Raw genomic sequence first — 16,956 nt, 5'->3', positions numbered from 1 at the left:
TGAGTTAGTACAGGAGCTGTGTCGTTCAGTGGAAATCATTCAAACAGAGTGGCAGAAGATTCATGAAGTTTTGTCTCAGATACTGAAGTTACAACAGAAGCAATGCTTCGGAATCCACTTTGTTGGCTGGAAAGTACACTGAAGGTGCTAACTTAAAGCAAATCCTTTCCCTTTCTCTCAGAAGCTGTCGTCTTTCAAACAGCCCACACAGTTTTCCTGGAGATTAACCCTGTCTCAATCATTATACCCATAACAACATGGAACTATCAAAGCTGTCTCTCTCAATCTGCTGCTGTCTTTGCAGGAGAAAAAGCAACAAAGTAGTTTCCTTCCAAAATTCACCTTTGTTAATGAGATGAAGTTCTGACTAAGACCTCATATCTAAGACCAGATATTTCTACTTCTGTAAATTATGAAGCAGGTACAGTAGTAGGCTGAAATAACTTCACAGAGACTGGTATCCTGTCACCAAGTCACCTTTTATTTACACATGGAGAGTCCTTCACGCTGATCCATCTCCCTTGGAGCCAGCTCTTAGAGTGAACAGAACCTCCGACACTCCTGTTTGTATCTGTCAGCCAGGGATCCCTGATTGGACCAGGTTAACAGACCCAGTCAGGAAACCCATATTCTATGAGGTTCACCTGGCTGACCTCATTATAGTCACTACAGGCTATTCAGCCCATCAAGTCTGTTCCATCATTCAATACAATCACAACTGAACTTGGACTATAACTCCATTTTCACATAACCCTTAATTCTCCAAGAGACCCCAGTTTTGCTTTTTTCTTTCAGCTTTAAATTTCATTTTGTTTCATTTCCACCCACAACCCTCTGGGGTAGAGAATTCCAAAAGATTCACACCCTTTAAGTAAAAATGGTTCTCCTCAGTTTTGTCCTTCATGAACTGCCTCTGATCCTGAAACAGCGCCCCCTTGTTCTAGATTCCCCAACCTAGGGAAACATTCTCTCAGCGTCCACTCTGAGTGTGGGTGAGAGAAAAATAGTGAAAGCTAGAGTGAAAAGGAGAGAGAGAGAAAGACACAGATAGAGACATAGTGGGAGAGAGAGAGAGAGACGGAGTGAGGACAGACAGGATCAGTGTCAAGGTCTTTCCACGGTGACAGGATACCAGCCTCTGTGAAGTTATTTTAGCCTACTACTGTACCTGCTTCATATTTTATAGAAATAGAAATATGTGGTCTTTGGTATAAGGTCTTAGTCAGAACCTCATCTTAGTGGCAGAAAGAATCAGAGCCAAACAGAGAATGTGAGCAGGTGATTGGAAGAGAGTGGTAGAGAGAGAGTGGGTGGAGAGAGTAGGATTTAGAGATGATCAGGGTAGAAAGCATGAAAGTAGTGAATCTATTGATGCTAGTGTTGTAACTGAACTGGAACAGCTTGGGTGCTGTGGCAAGTTCTGGAGCACAAGTCTTCAGTACCATTGCTGGAATATTGTCAGGGCCCGTAGCCTTTGGAGTATCTAGTGCCTCCAGCTGTTTCTCATATCATGTGGAGTGAATCAAATTGGCTGAAGACCGGTGTCTGTGATATCTGGAACAACTGGAGGGAATATAAATAAAACTGGAGCTTGAGAATGAGGGCCCTTGTTCTAATAAATATCAGTCATGCTTAGTGTACATACCAGCCCTTATGATGCAGCAGTATTGCATCCAAGTAAGGGAACCCCACACTGAAATTGAAACAAGTTACTTTCAAAGTGATCGATTCATTTAGCTAAAAGATGTCTCATTCCTATACCTTTCAATATCACACCCAATCCCATTCTCAAAATCATTTAATATTTGATTGGGTCTAATAGCACTTGCCTGATTGTTGCTTTTAACCTTTAATATCCCAGTCACTCTAAAGCACCCACTTGCAACACCAACAACAACTTGCATTTGTATAGCTTACTGTATACTGCCTTGTGATAGTAATATGCTCCAAAATGCTGCACAGACGTGTACCAGAACAAAATGTGACACCAAACCACATACAAGATACCAAAACAAAGGTTTTTCAAGAAAGAAAAAGGGAGAGAGTTGTGGAAATAGAGATGGAATTCTATAGCCTAAGTCTTGGTTAGTTAAAAGCACAGCCACTAATGATGGAGTGAATAAAATCAGGGAAGGGGTGAGGTCATGGAGGGGTTTCAAAGTAAGGATGAGAATTTTTAAATCAAGGCATTGCTTTACCCAGAGCCAATGGAAGTCAGTGATTACAGGGATGACAGGTAAATGGTATTGTGTTAGATTACCATGGTCAGAATGTAAGGATACCTTTAGCAAGTATGCTCAGGATATTATCCCGCTATCATAGCATGTGATCTGAGGGTTATAAATGTCTCAGACTCCATCTTAGACTGGGATCATTTGAAGCATGACATGAACTGGAGCATGCTGCTCCATTATAATTGACTAACATTAATGTTGGCCCAGGCACTGATGTGCCTGTGAATGGAATGGTTGTCCAGCGTAGTCAGTGTCAGTTGGATTCTTCACTAACATGATGGTCACACCCAGTTTTTTATGAAGAATAACATAAATATTGCTGCATCAGGCGAAATACCTTTTTGAGGTAAATTCACATCAAATTGCAAATTAAACTGCATGGAGCAGAGTTTTGGATAGCCTAAGGAGAACAGAACATTGGAAGATAGTTAGGGTTGCATTGAAATAATAAACATGAAGCAGATGAGCTGAGGCAGAGTTGAGTCAGGCAACCTTACAGGAATGGAAAAAGACTGTCTTAGTGATGGATATGCGAGCAGGAGCTCAACACAGAGGGAAATGTGGCACTAAAGCTGCAAAAGGAGCTGCTTTAGACTCGAATAGCAGCCAGGGTGATCAGGATGGTGGTTAAAGGACAGAGTTTGTGGCAGACGTATTTTGTGGGAAAAATTTTCTGTTTCTGGATGGTCATTGATCCTTGGTGCAAGATCAGGAAAGGAAACCATTGCAAGTGACTCTCTGGTGATTTTTAGATAGATAGGAATTAAACTAAGTGTCCTACCCAGCTGAATGATGATGGAGAAACATTGGAGGAGGATAGTCTGGTTAACCATGTCAAATGCTCAAAACTGACCCAGAAGGATGAGGAGGGAATCATAGTCACAAAGGATGTCTTTTGTTCGGAATCATTCTTGGTACTGTAGCTGGCATTGACATTTGATCAGAGAGATTCAAGCATGCAGTTCCAGGAAAACTGGGAATGAACTTGGACGGCAATAACATATTCAATAAATTTGGAGAGAAAGAGGAGGTAAGTGATCGGATGGTGCTTTACAAGTGAGGGTGCAGGAAGGGTGATGTCCCTTTAAGAAACTTGACGTGCAAATGAGCCAAGTACCTAGCTGTCACATGACCAGAGGCCAGTCTGCCCGGTAGCAGCCGAGGCAAAGGATGTGTTTAGAAGTTTCTCTATGCTGTCCGTACTAGTTTAACTGCAACTGAACCCAGCAGAGACCTTTATGTAGGCAAAATGAATGCACCTCATTTGTGTTACAACCTGATATCCCAAAAAAATCACTTAGTGTAAACTGATGATTGTTCTCTTCATCATGAAAAGTCAAAAACTTTTCTTCTTTCCTAACTAAAAGAATCCAAGTCTGCCTTAAAAATATTCAATGGCCCCGCCTTCACCTCCTCCTGATACAGAGAGTTCCAAAGTCACACAATTCTCTGAGAGAAAACAAAATATTTTCCTCATCTCTGTCTTAAAAGGGTGACTGCTCACTTTAAAACAGTGCCCCATAGTCAGGACTGACCCACAAGAGGAAACAGCATTTCCATGTCCATCTAGTCAAGACCGTTCAAGATCTTACACACTTTGATCTAGTCACCACTTATTCTTCTAAACTCCAGCGGAAACAAGCCCAGTCTGTCCAACATTTCCTCATAAGTCAACTCACTCCTTCGAGGTATCAGTCCTCCTCTAAACCACCTTCAACACACTTCCATCAGTCCTTAAATAAAGAGACCTAAATCCTTTATTCATACAAGGGATGAGGGTGTCACTGACTAGGCCACATTTATTGCCCATCCCTAATTGTCCAGCAGACAGTTAAGAGTCAACCACATTGCTGTGGGTCAGGAGTCACGTGTAGGCCAGACCAGGTAAGGATGGCAGTTGCCTTCCCTGAAGGACATTAGTGAACCAGGTGGGTTTTTCTGACAATCAACAAGGGATTCATGGCCATCATTAGACTCTTAATTCCAGATATTTATTGAATTCAAATTCCACCATCTGCTGTAGCTGGATTCAAACCCAGGTTCTGGGAACATTATCTGGGTATCTGGATTAACAGTCCAGTAATAATACCACAGGCCATTGCCTCCCCTCCATTGCACATAGTATTTGAGATGTGGACTCACTGATACCCTGTATGAATTAAGCATAATATTCTTCCTTTTGTGTTCAATTTCACTTGTGAAAAAAGGATAAACAACCTCTTATCCATACTCAGTGTGTTCAGAGCAGCTGAAGAACTCATTTCTCACAATGGGTTGCAGAATATTGGCAGGGCTTTCACAGACAACATGGGCCAAAGAGATCATGAATCATGTGAAGTCCCTATCATGTTACCCCAGATAAAACTTGTTGGGCTGAAGGGCCTGTTTCCACCTTGTAGGGATTCTAGTTCTAATTCTAAAAAAAATTCTCACCGAGCGAATGGTTCTCACTGTTAAATTGCTCGTCCTGAAACAAGATTTATATGTTTCCTGAGTTAAATCTCAGAGCTACTGCTCTGGGGTTTACCATCATCAGTTCGGAAGACAAGTAAGAACCATCTTACCAAGCCACCACTATCCAAATTCTCCAAGATGCAGGATACACTCCTCAGCAAACGAGAGAGGAAGAGGATGGTGCATGGCCCACAAGCAGATGTGGAACTATGTCAGCTGCATGCAGGACAGACCATCAGAGTCATCCACTCCACAATGGGAACAATCTTACCACAGAGATATCCGAAATGCAGAGAGCCCAGGTCTTGGGAAGTCACGGCACCTAATGGACCAACAGGGAGCAGGAACAAAAGCTGACTCAGAGAAGTGTGAATTATATCAGCATTAGACATGAGAGGACAAACTCAGATGAGGACAGTGAGATGGAATGCCAAGGCAACAATCAATACATTCAGCCAAGGGTGAAATTTACATCTCTGGAAGGGTTATACCATCACAATATCTGGAAGAGATCATAGATCATAGAATCCCTACATTGTGGAAACAGGCCCTTCGGCCCAACAAGTCCACACTGACCCTCACATCATCACACCCAGACCCATCCCCCTATAACCCACCTAACCTACACATCCCTGAACACTATGGGAAATTTAGCATGGCCAGTTGTTGAGTTTCTAATCCTTATTTCTGTCTTTCAACAGTAGAATTGAAGAAAGTGAGTCCACCATGATTTCATGTAAGGTCTCACCAGTTGATTTTAAGGAGCTGAGGTGAGGACCCTACTGGGGGAAGAATGAGGGTGAAGGTGAGAAAGAGGAATGGATTGAATGCCGTCCAGGATATCAAAGATGGAGTGAATGGTGCAGTTGAGAAAATCAGTAGCTATATAAATGCAATGGTGAATTGAAGGCCTCAGGCCAGGCAGTGTTTATTTTGACAGAGCAGTTGTATCTGAGGGCAGAGATTTCCCAGGGACCAACATAGAGCAATTAGTTTTGGGAGGATTGAGGGGCATGTACTGGAGAGTGGCATTGAATGTAATGCCACTTCCTTGCTTGTTCCCTTTTACTTTTAATATCCCACTCACAATGGTCCTCACTCTACATAACCTTTAGTATCTCCCCAGTCTCTTCAATCTACAAAACCTTTAATATCCTCCTCCCCAAGTCTCCTCACTCTTCATAACCTTTAATTTTCCCCCACAGTCTCCTCGCTCTCCGGAACCTTTTAATATCGCCCTCCCCCAGTCTCCTCACTCTCCATAACCTCTAATGTCTCACCCCCTCAAGTCTCCTCACTCCCCAAAACCTTTACTATCACCCTCCACCCCACCCCAGAGTTGAGAGAGTCATTTGGAAAGTATCTACACCTCGCTGTGTAAACAGATGAGAGCTGGTGAGTAGCCTCATTTCCTGTTTTGTGGGGAATGTTTTCTGATTATTTGCTAGCTCAACGACAGGCATCAGTCCAAAATAACGGTCAGTGCAGCTGTCTGCTGCTGTGAGCTTGATTTTGGTGCGTTGCTGCATCAGAGGGTGTGCACAGGTTCCTGACTGATTACACATTGCATCCAGTCACTTTTCTGTGAGGTGTGTTTATATTAGAGAGTGAGTAACAGGAACATTTGGAGACCACTGCTCCCAGAGTATACACACTCGGGAGTTTGGAGAACTGAGTTTTTCAAGCATTAGGCTTTTGTCAGAGTTCCACATGGGAAACTGATAAAAGACAAAAGCTCACGGGATCCAGGGTAACACAAAATGGATCCAAAGGTGGATTAGTGACAGGGTGGTAGAAGGCTGTTTGTGTGACTGAAGCCTGGTGTGCAGTTGTGTTCCACAGGGATAGGTGCTGGGTCCCTTATTATTTGTGTTATTCATTAATGATGTAGGTGAGAATGTGGGGGTGAGATGATCAATAGGTTTGCGGAGGACGCAAACACTGGCCAGGTGGTTAACAGTGAGGAGGAAGGTGTTAGTTTAGGAGGATATAAACAGGTTGGTCAGATGGGCAGGTCAGTGGCAGGTAAAATCTATAAATGTGAGGTGATGCACTTTGGGAAAAGGAGCAATGCAAGGGAGTACTCTATGAATGGCAGGACACTAGGAAGCTCAGAGGGAACTTGGGATGCTTGTCCACAGATCTGTGAAGGTGGCAAGACAGGTCAATGCAGTAATTAAGAAGGCTTATCAAACACTTACCTTTACCAGACAGAGCACAGATTATAAGAGTGGGGAGGTTATGTAGGAGCCATGCAGGACTTTAGTTAGGGCACAGCTGGACTACTGTGTGCAGTTCTGATCACCACAGTATAGGAAGGATATGACTGCCCTGGATCAGATTAGTTATGAAGGGAGGCTGGACAAGCTCAGGTTGTTTTCTAAAGAGCAGAGAAGGGCAAATGGGGATCTGATGGAAGTGTATAAGATTACAAGGGGCATGGACTGGGTGAATAGGAAGTGGCTGTTCCTCATAGGTGAAGGGTCAATAACAAGGCAGCATAGTTTTAAAGTGAAAGGCAAGAGGTTTAGAGGGGATTTGAGGGAACATTGTTTCACCCAGAGAGTGGTGGAAATCTGGAATGTACTGCCCAGGAGGGTCGTTGAGGCGGGAAACCTCACAACCTTTAAAAAGCACTTGGATGAGCACTTGAAGAGTCAGAACATTCTATGCCATGGGCCTAGTGTGGGAAATTGGGACTAATGTAGGTAGTAGTATATTTTTGGTGTTACGGGCTTGATGGTCCAAAGGACCTCTTCTGTGCTGTATGATTCCATGATGAATAGCACCATACCAACATAGGAAGGGCTTCTGTGGCACAGTGGTAGTGTCCCTATCTCTGAGCCCAGGAGGCCTGGATTCACATTCCATCTGCTCCAGAGGTGTGTCATCACATTGCTGAACGGGCTGGTTAGCAAAATATCTACAAACATGGACATTCAAAGGGTCCAAGTGGACTAAGAAAGATGACTGGAGGTAAGGCAGGGATGGGACATGGGTGGGGGTGTGGGTTGGATGCAGAGTGAAGAGGTCATCAGGCTCCTTAGACTGGAAGAGCAGGCTATCAACAATATAGAAGTCGATCTTCAGCGTGTTTCCATCAGAGTTATCCTTTATTCTGTTAAGATCTTGATGAGAGAGCTTGAGTTGTTTGGTGAATTTATTCCACAATCTTCCCTATAAAGTCTGGCTAAAGGATCTGAAAGCTCCTCTGAAGGGGCTAGTGTCCATAATTGCAGGAGGGTTTGCTCACTGATGGCATGTGTGTGACATGTGAGCCCAGGTATCTGGTTCAGAGTTAGGATTAATTTATCAAGCAACATGGAACTTCCTTTTCAAATCAATCTTCAAGCTGCCACCACTCATCGTCCATGAGGAGTAACTTCACTGGACATGAGGACACAATTATTTCAGCAGTGGCTATTGAAACGGAGATTGAAAGGCAAGTGAATTAACTCAGTGTCTCTCATGCCAACAGACTGAACTAGAGGGTGTTCTACACTCCCAACTGAAGGGAGTTGAAAGCAGAGCAGGTCATGCTGAGAAATAGGATCCTCAGGGAGAACATTCCTGGGAATGCCTCTCAAGGTCCCCTCCAAGTCACCAACGACTCAGAACTACATCACCATTTCTTCGGTGCCCTGGGTCAAAATCCTGGAACTTATTCCCTAAGAGCACTGTGGGTGCCCCTGCACCAAATGGATTGAAGTGAAACAAAAAGGTAGCACATAACCACGGCAGCTCGTCAGTTTCAGTGTTCAGAGATGTTGTTACACACACCTCTGGAGCAGATGGGACTTGAACCTGGGCCTCCTGACTCAGAGGTAGGGACACTACCACTGCTCCACAACAGCCCCACAGCAAATACATACAGGCAATAGATGGTAACCTCATCAGTCATATCCACACATCGAGAATAAATAGACATACATTGTCGGAGACTTGCCTATTTTCTCACGTAAACCTGAGTAACCGAAAACCACTTTTCTTTAAAATGCAATCACAATCTGCCTGGCTCCTGGCAACACTCAGCTAAACAGAGCAAGGAAAGGTAGATCACGGCTGGTTGAAGGACCTCAAAAGGAAACAGCATTTTGTACCTTCCTGTTTCTGCCTCCTGGAGCTAAGCCTGCCTATTCGCAGAGCACACACTGCCTCGACAGAAGGGCCCTCAACAGACTCTGTTCCCCCTCCAGCACAATCCCGAAGAACTGTATCCCACGTCCGTCTCTCATGCTGCCCACGGGGATGTCTGTGGAGACTGTTTCTGTTTTTGTGCCTCTATAATGTGGTGTGTACACACCCCCTCCCTGTGGGCAATGGTTATGAGGTTTTCAGTTTGACCATCATATTCCACTGTGCTCTCGTACAATGTTACTCGCGGCTTTTCAGGTTAGGGTGGCTTGTGGGAGAGTGCTGGTAAACCACTCCCACAAGTAATGCATCCTCCTCTTCATTAATTTACAGTTACGGCAAATATTTATGAAACACTGACTCTGTCCCAGCCAGTGTTGTGTACCATGTTCTGTACACCGTACATTAAAAGGGACCTGAAGGCTTCTGAGAGGGTGCAGAAAAAATTTACAGGAGTGGTTCCAGGATTGAGCAACTTCACCTATGTGGATAGATTGGCGAAATAGGGAGTATCCTCCTCAGACAGGAGTGAGAAGGGGATGTGGTTGGGATAGAAGGGTCTACGCAGTAGTTAGGAGAAACCGTTTCCATTGGCAGAAGGATTGAGAAAACAAGGGGACCTGGTGTTGACTTAAGGTGAACAGCAAGAGAAACACTAACAACATGAGGAAAACATCATTTACAACAAGTAGCTATGACGTAGGATGCGCTATAAAACCCAAAAGAACTGTGGATGCTGTAAATCAGGAACAAAAGCAAATTTGCTGGAAAAGCTCAACAGCATCTGTGAAGGAAAGAACAGAGTTAACGTTTCGGGTCCGGTGACCCTTCCTCAGAACCGATGGTGGCTGGGAAAACGTCAGTTTATATGCAGGAAAAAGGGAAAAGGGTTGGGGTAGGGAATAAACGATAGGATAGAGCCCAAAGAGAGAGTAGAGATCTAGGATGCGCTGCCTAATGTAGGCAGGTTAAATCAGGCTTTCAAAACCAAATTTGATGAAAAAAGAATCAATTTGAGGGGCTAGGAAGATAGGGTGGAGAGTAGAACTAGCTGAACTGCTCTTTCATAGAGGTGAATGGCCAAATGTCCTTCATCTGTGCTGTCTCAACTCTGCTGTTATCAGAGAGACCCATGATGTGGAGGTGTCAGTGTTGGGCTGAGGTGGACAAGTCACACAACACCAGATTATAGTCCAACAGGTTTATTTGAAATCACACAAGCTCTTGGCCCGCAGCTCCTTCGTCAGGTGCATTGAGGCAGCACAGCACACAGACCCAGAGTTTATAGGCAGAGAGATCAAGGGCAGAGAGATCAAAAGATCATATAACTGGTGTGAGTGGAGTGCCAGATGATAAGTCTCTGCAGGTGACCAAGAGTGTTAGATGGTGAGTAAAGTGTCAACAGCTGAATAACCAGCGAAGGGATGACCTATAATTGGATTAAGTGAGGCAGGGAGATAACTGCAAAATAAGGTGGTGCTGGAGACAAACTAAATGACTGGAATCGCACGCTGAATTCAAAATTGTACAAACTAATTAGGGTAGAGAGATTATAATGATGTATCCAGGTGACGGTGTCAAAACAGGATAGTGAGGAAGATGTTACAGATACAGAACAGTACGGTGGGGTCACATGTAGCGAGACATGAACCCAAGATCACGGTTGAGTCCATCTTCATGGGTATGGAACTTGGCTATCAGTCACTGCTCGGTGATTCTGTGTTGTTGTGTATCCTGAAGGCTGCCGTGGAGGATGCTTACCCGAAGATCAGAGGCTGAATGTCCTTCAACGCTGAAGTGTTCCCTGACTGGGAGGGAACATTCCTGTCTGGCCATTGTTGCGCGGTGCCCATTCATCCGTTGTCATAGCAATCTACCCAGCCTTCAGGAGAACATTGACCACAACACCACACAACCCTGTCACGGCAACCTCTGCAAGACATGTCAGATCATTGACATGGACACTACCGTCACACATGGGAACACCAACCACCACGTGCACAACAGATACTCATGTGACTCAGCCAATGTTGTCTACTTCATACGCTACAGGCAAGGATGCCCCGAGGCATGGTATATTGGCAAATCATGCAGACGCTATGATGAATGGACACCACTCAACAATCGCCAGACAGCAATGTTCCCTCCCAGTGGGGAATGCTTCAGTGGTCAGGGACACTCAGCCTCTGATCTTTGGGTAAGTGTCCTCCAAAGCGGCCTTCGATATACACAACAATGCAAAAGTGCTGAGCAAAGACCAATAGCCAAGTTCCGTACTCATGAGGACAGCCTCAACTGTGATCTTGGGTTTATGCAGTGCTACAGGTGACCCCACCATACTGTTCTGTATTTCCTGTTTTGATAGTATCACCTTGATAAATTATTATGATCTCTCTACCTTAATTAGTTTGTACAGTTTTGAATTCAGCATGCAATTCAAGTCATTTAGTTTGTCTTCAGCACCACCTTATTTTGCAGTTATCTCTCTGCCTCACCTAATCCGATTATAGGTCATCCCTTCACTGGTTATTCAGCTGTTGACACTTTACTCACCATCTAACACTCTTGGTCACCTGCAGAGACTTATTATCTGACACTCCACTCACACCAGTTATATGATCTTTCGATCTCTCTGCCCTTGATCTCTCTGCCTATAAACTCTGTGTGCTGTGCTGCCTCACTGCAACTGACGAAGGGGCTGCACTCCGAATGATTGCAAATAAATCCGTTAGACTATAACCTGATCAGAGAGATCAGCAACAACAGGCATTTTGATAAGCTCCAGTCACTTTAACAGTGGGAGACAGCTCCCCCTGTGGGTGTAATGTGGAAGGGCCAACTCTCTTCCCCACAAATCCAATACAGACAGACTGCTTCAGTGTAAACAATTTCCTATTAAGTTATTAAGAGGACAGGTTTCTACAATACAGAAGATGAGTTTGTTCCTTGAAGTGTAGAGAGACGGTCAGAGATGCTCTAACTGTGATAACTGAAGGGCAGATTGAGGAGCGTCCTCTGTCTGGGCCCAGGATCACAACTTTAAAATAGAGCTAAAATGTTTCAGGGGTGATGTCATGAAGCACAAAGGGAAAAGGAAATCTGGATCTCTCTTCCCCCAAAAGCTGTTAGCGTCAAGTGAAAATGCCAGCATTGGAAGTGATAATATTTTTACTTCACGAAAACCTAAGTGACTTAGAGAGAAGGCAGGTAAATGGAGTTTAAGAGTGAGATTGATCACAGTCTAACTCAGTGTTAGAACAAGGTCAGGGAATGAACAGCGTCTTAAAATCATAGAGTCAGAAAGCACCAAAACAGACACCTCAGTCCAACTTGTTCATGCCAACCATAATTCCAAACTAAATTTGTCATAACTGCCTGCACTTAGCCCTTATCCCTCCAAAGATTTCCTATTCATGTACTTATCTAAATGCCTTTTAAATGTTGTAACTGTACCTGCATCCACCACTTCATTCCACACATAAACTACTGTCTGTGTAAAAAAATTGCCCACTATGTCTTTTTCAAATCTTTCTCCTTTCCCCTTAAAACTATGCCCCTAATCTTGAAATGCCCACCCTAGGGAAGAGATACCTGCCATTTACCTTATTTATACCTGTCATTATTTTATAAACCTTTACTAGGTCACCTCTCAACCACCTATGCTCCTGTTAAAAAAGTCTCAGCCTATCCAGCTTCTCTGCACAACTCAAACCTTCCATTCCTGGCAACCTCCTGGTAAATCTCTTCTGAACCTTCTCCAGTTTCATGATATCCTCTTCTTTGAATCATTGCTGTAAAAATTCCAATGCTGTAAAATTTGAGGCACACATTCTTCAAAAAAACGCAGGAAGAACTGTGGCTGTTGGAACTCTGTAATAATTTGAATCGATGAATTATTTAATTTTGTAATTAGCTGCCGTAATGTGTCCTACCAGATGATGGTATACAGAAATACAGTTGCTAGTTTGATTTAACAGAGCATTGGCATGCTGTTTTAATGGATTCTTTCACTCAGTGCAAAATCATTTGGATCAGCGAATTTGACCCCAAATTGCATAGGGCCTAACTTACTGCCTGCTAAAATAACTAGCAAAAATTAGCATCCATACGTCAAGCGCATTGCATTATCAGTCAGTCATATTTAAAACATATCCCAGATTGCAACCAGATAATGAGTGCCACAGAATCATTTTTAATATAAACTTGATAAATTTGTATTGGTGCAGTCATGGATGTTATCGCTGTTGGTGTTTGAGAAGTAAAAGGCTTTCACTCCACATTTACCCTGGGCAACACCTCTTCCTGGGGTTCATTTCAAGGTGTGTATCATCTATAACCATGGGTGAGGTCTCGGAAGACTGGAGGGTGGCTAATGTTGTGCCTTTATTTAAGAAAGGCTGTAAGGAAACACCTGCAAACTATAGACCTGTGAGTATGACATTGGTGGTAGGTAAGTTGTTGGAGGTAATTCTAAAAGATAGGATTTACGTGTATTTGGAGAGGCAAGGACTGATGAGGGATAGTCAGCATGGCTTTGTGCGAGGGAAATCGTGTCTCACTAACTTGATTTGAGTTTTTTGAGGTAGTAACCAAAATGATTGATGAGACCAGAGTGGTAGATGTTGCTTACTTGGGCTTTAGTGGGTTCCGCATGGTAGTTTAATTGGTAAAGTTGGATCACATGGAATTCAGGGTGAGCATGCCAATTGGATACAAAATTGGCTTTACTATAGGAGGTAGAGGGTGGTGGTGGAGGGTTGTTTTTTTGGATTGGAAACCTGTGACCAGCGTTTCCATGCTGTATGACTCTATGACTGGAAGTGCAGAAGGTTAAGGAAAAACTCATCCCACTTCCCAGTTTTGACATTCCTCAGATTGAAGAGCGCAAAGATCCAGTCCTGAACAACCAACTTTACATGATATAGATATCATTGACACCACACTGGCCTATTCTGCATGGCTGCTTATATCAGGCAAATGGTGCTGATCACTTGCCATGATTTTAACTATTTAACCAAAATACACAAGCTGATTAATTACTTTTACGTTCCATTCCCTTGAAATTAAGGCCAATATTCCACTTACCTTCCCTATCACCCACTGAACGTAGCTGCTAGCTTTTTGTGATTTATGTACAAGGATGGCCAAATCCCTCTGCAGTCTTTCTCCATTTAAATAATATTGGTTCCTCTATTCTTCCTGCCAAAGTGCATAACCATATGGCCATAAGATATAAGAGCAGAATTAGGCCATTCGGCCCATCGAATCTGCTCTGCCATTTTATCATGGCTAGTATGTTTCTCAAACTCCGTTCTCCTACCTCCTCCCTGTAATCCTTGATCCCCTTAATAACCAAGAACCTTTCTGTCTCTGTCTTAAATGCACTCATTGATTTGTCCTCCACGGCCCTCTGCAGCAATGAGTTCTACAGATTCACCACCCTCTGGCTGAAGAAATTCCTCCTCATCTCAGTTCTAAAGGATTGGCCCTTCATTCTGAGTCTGTGCTCTCAGGTCCTAGTCTTTCCTAATAGTTGAAACATCTTCTCCACATCCAGTCTATCCAGGCCTCTCAGTATTCTGCAAGTTTCAATCAGATCCTCCCTCATCCTTCTAAACTCCATCAACTATAGACCAAGAGACCTCATCTGACAGCCCTTCATCCCCAGGATCATTCTTGCACACTTCCTTCCTAGAGACAGTGTCCAAAACTGCTCACAATATTCCAAAGGTATTCTCTCCAGAGCCTTATACAGCCTCAGCAGTACATCTCTGCTCTTGTATTCTAACCCTCTTGAAATGAATGCTCACATTAAATTTGCCTTCCTAACTGCCAAATGAACCTGTATGTTAACCTTAACAGAATCCTGAACTAGGACTCCCAAGTCTCTTTGTACTTCAGATTTCCAAAGCCATTCCCCATTTCAAAAATATTCTTTGCCTCTTTTCTTCCTACCAAGTGCATAACCTCACACTTTCCCACATTGTATTCCATCTGTCACTTCTTTGCCCACTCAGATTTTGTCACATAATATTCCATTTGCCCACTTTCTTAATCTGTATATCTCTCGGTAGGATCTCTTTGTCATCCTCACCACTTGCCTTCCCACCTATTTTTGTGTCATTGGCAAACTTGGCTATAATACATTCACTTTCCTCATCCAAGTCATTAATATATATTGTAAATAATTGTGACCCTGGCACTGATCCCTGTGACACTCCATTAGTTACAGGTTGCCATCCTGAAAATGCCCCTTGTCATAACTCACTGCCTTCTGTTAGCCAATACTCCGTCCATGCTAATCTACTACCAAGTATCCTGAAGTCTATTGTGCCTATCATTAACATGCTGATTTTGTACCTCAGTTCCATTTATCCACCTATGTTCTGAACTGGTTGATACCTTTATAGAACAGAAATCAATTGATCACCATCTAGAATTTCACTACCACAATCCTATATGTGACAGTATGCTTCCTGATTCTGCTCCTGAATGACCTGTCTTTCATTTTAAGATTGACAACTTGTTCTGGATTCCTTCCCCTGACAGGATAGCTTCATTCTTAAAACAGACTTGTGTCTAAGAGCTGTTTTTCATGACCTCTGGATGTCTCAGCATGCTTATAGGCAATGAAGTGCCTTTAGCCATGTAGTCACTGTTGTAATGTAGGAAATCTGACAGCCAGTTTGTGCGTAGCAAATTGCCACTAACAGCAGCATGACAAATATTGTCAGGACTGCAAGGATAATTTCCCTGTTGTTCTTTATAAATCTGTCACTTCATAGAATCCCTAAAGTGCGGAAACAAGCCCTTCAGCCCAACAAGTCCACGCCAACCCTCAGAGCATCCCACCCAGACCCATCCCCCATAACCAACCTAATCTACACATCCCTCAACACTATGTGCAATTTAGCATGGCCAATCCACCTGGCCTGCACATCTTTGGACTGTGGGAAGAAACTGGAGCAAACCCACACAGACACGGGGAGAATGTGCAAACTCCACACAGACAGTCCCCCGAGGGTAGGATCAAACCCAGATTTCTGGTGCTGTGAGGCAGCAGTGCTAACCACAGAGCCACCTGGCTTTATATGTTCTCTGGAGTGGTGCCCTGGGATATTTTACATCTACCACAGTAGGCAGAAGGGGCCTCAATTTAACATCTCACCCGAATGACGACACCCTCCAACAGTGCAGTACTCCACCGGACTGCACAGGGGCACCAACTGTACTTGTTATGTTTCTTCACTGTTAATAAATTAATTCTTGGAACCTGGGCATCACTGGCGGGGCTAGCATTTATTGTCCGTTCCTATTTGTCTTTAAGGTAGATGAGGATAACTGCCTTTTTGAACTGCTGCAGACTTTGAGATGTAGACACAATGCTGTTAGGGAGTTCGAGGTTTTGACTCAGTGACCATGAATGCATAATTCCAAGTCAGGGTGCTATGTGGCTTGGAGGAGAATTTGCAGGTATTGGTACTTCCACGTATCTGTCTTTCTAGGTGGTTAAGGGCTTGGAAAGTGCTGTTGATGGAGTCTTGGTGAATTATTATAGTGCATCCTGTCGATGGTACACACTGCTACCAGTGTATCAGTGATGGATGGCATGAATGTTGAAGATGGTGAACGTGTTGCCAATCTAGCAAGCTGCTCTAGCTTTGGGACCAAACTGTGCGTGTTGTAGCAGAACCCATCCAGGCAATTGGAGAATATTCCCTTCCATTCCAGATATTTGCTTTTTAATTGGTGGAAAGATTTTGGAAGTTGGGAGGCAAGATTCTTGCTGCACAATTAGATAGTATTTGGAGTCATCACAGGTTACAGCAGTGAAGTAGACCATTCAGCCCAACATACCAGCCTAATAAAAAGCTTTTTGTTTAATCCCATTCTCTAGCTCTTGGACCTCGGCCCTAAAATACAGCATATCAGTTACACATCCAAGTGTGATTTAAAAGCAATAACGACTTTTTCCTCTACCACCCTTCAGGCCCCAGAATTCACATTGCTGTGTGATAAAAGATTCTCAATATTGCACTGCTCATGCTAATATTTTAAATCTCTGTCCCCCTGGCCTATGACTTCTTTGATAAAGGAAATGAGTGCTTCCTATCTAACTAGATGCTCCACTTTA

The sequence above is a fragment of the Rhincodon typus genome, chromosome 13 (genome assembly GCF_021869965.1).
Source record: "Rhincodon typus isolate 14 chromosome 13, sRhiTyp1.1, whole genome shotgun sequence".
Classification (NCBI taxonomy): domain Eukaryota; kingdom Metazoa; phylum Chordata; class Chondrichthyes; order Orectolobiformes; family Rhincodontidae; genus Rhincodon; species Rhincodon typus.
The sequence above is the reverse complement of the archived record's forward strand: the minus strand, read 5'-3'. Positions refer to the sequence as shown.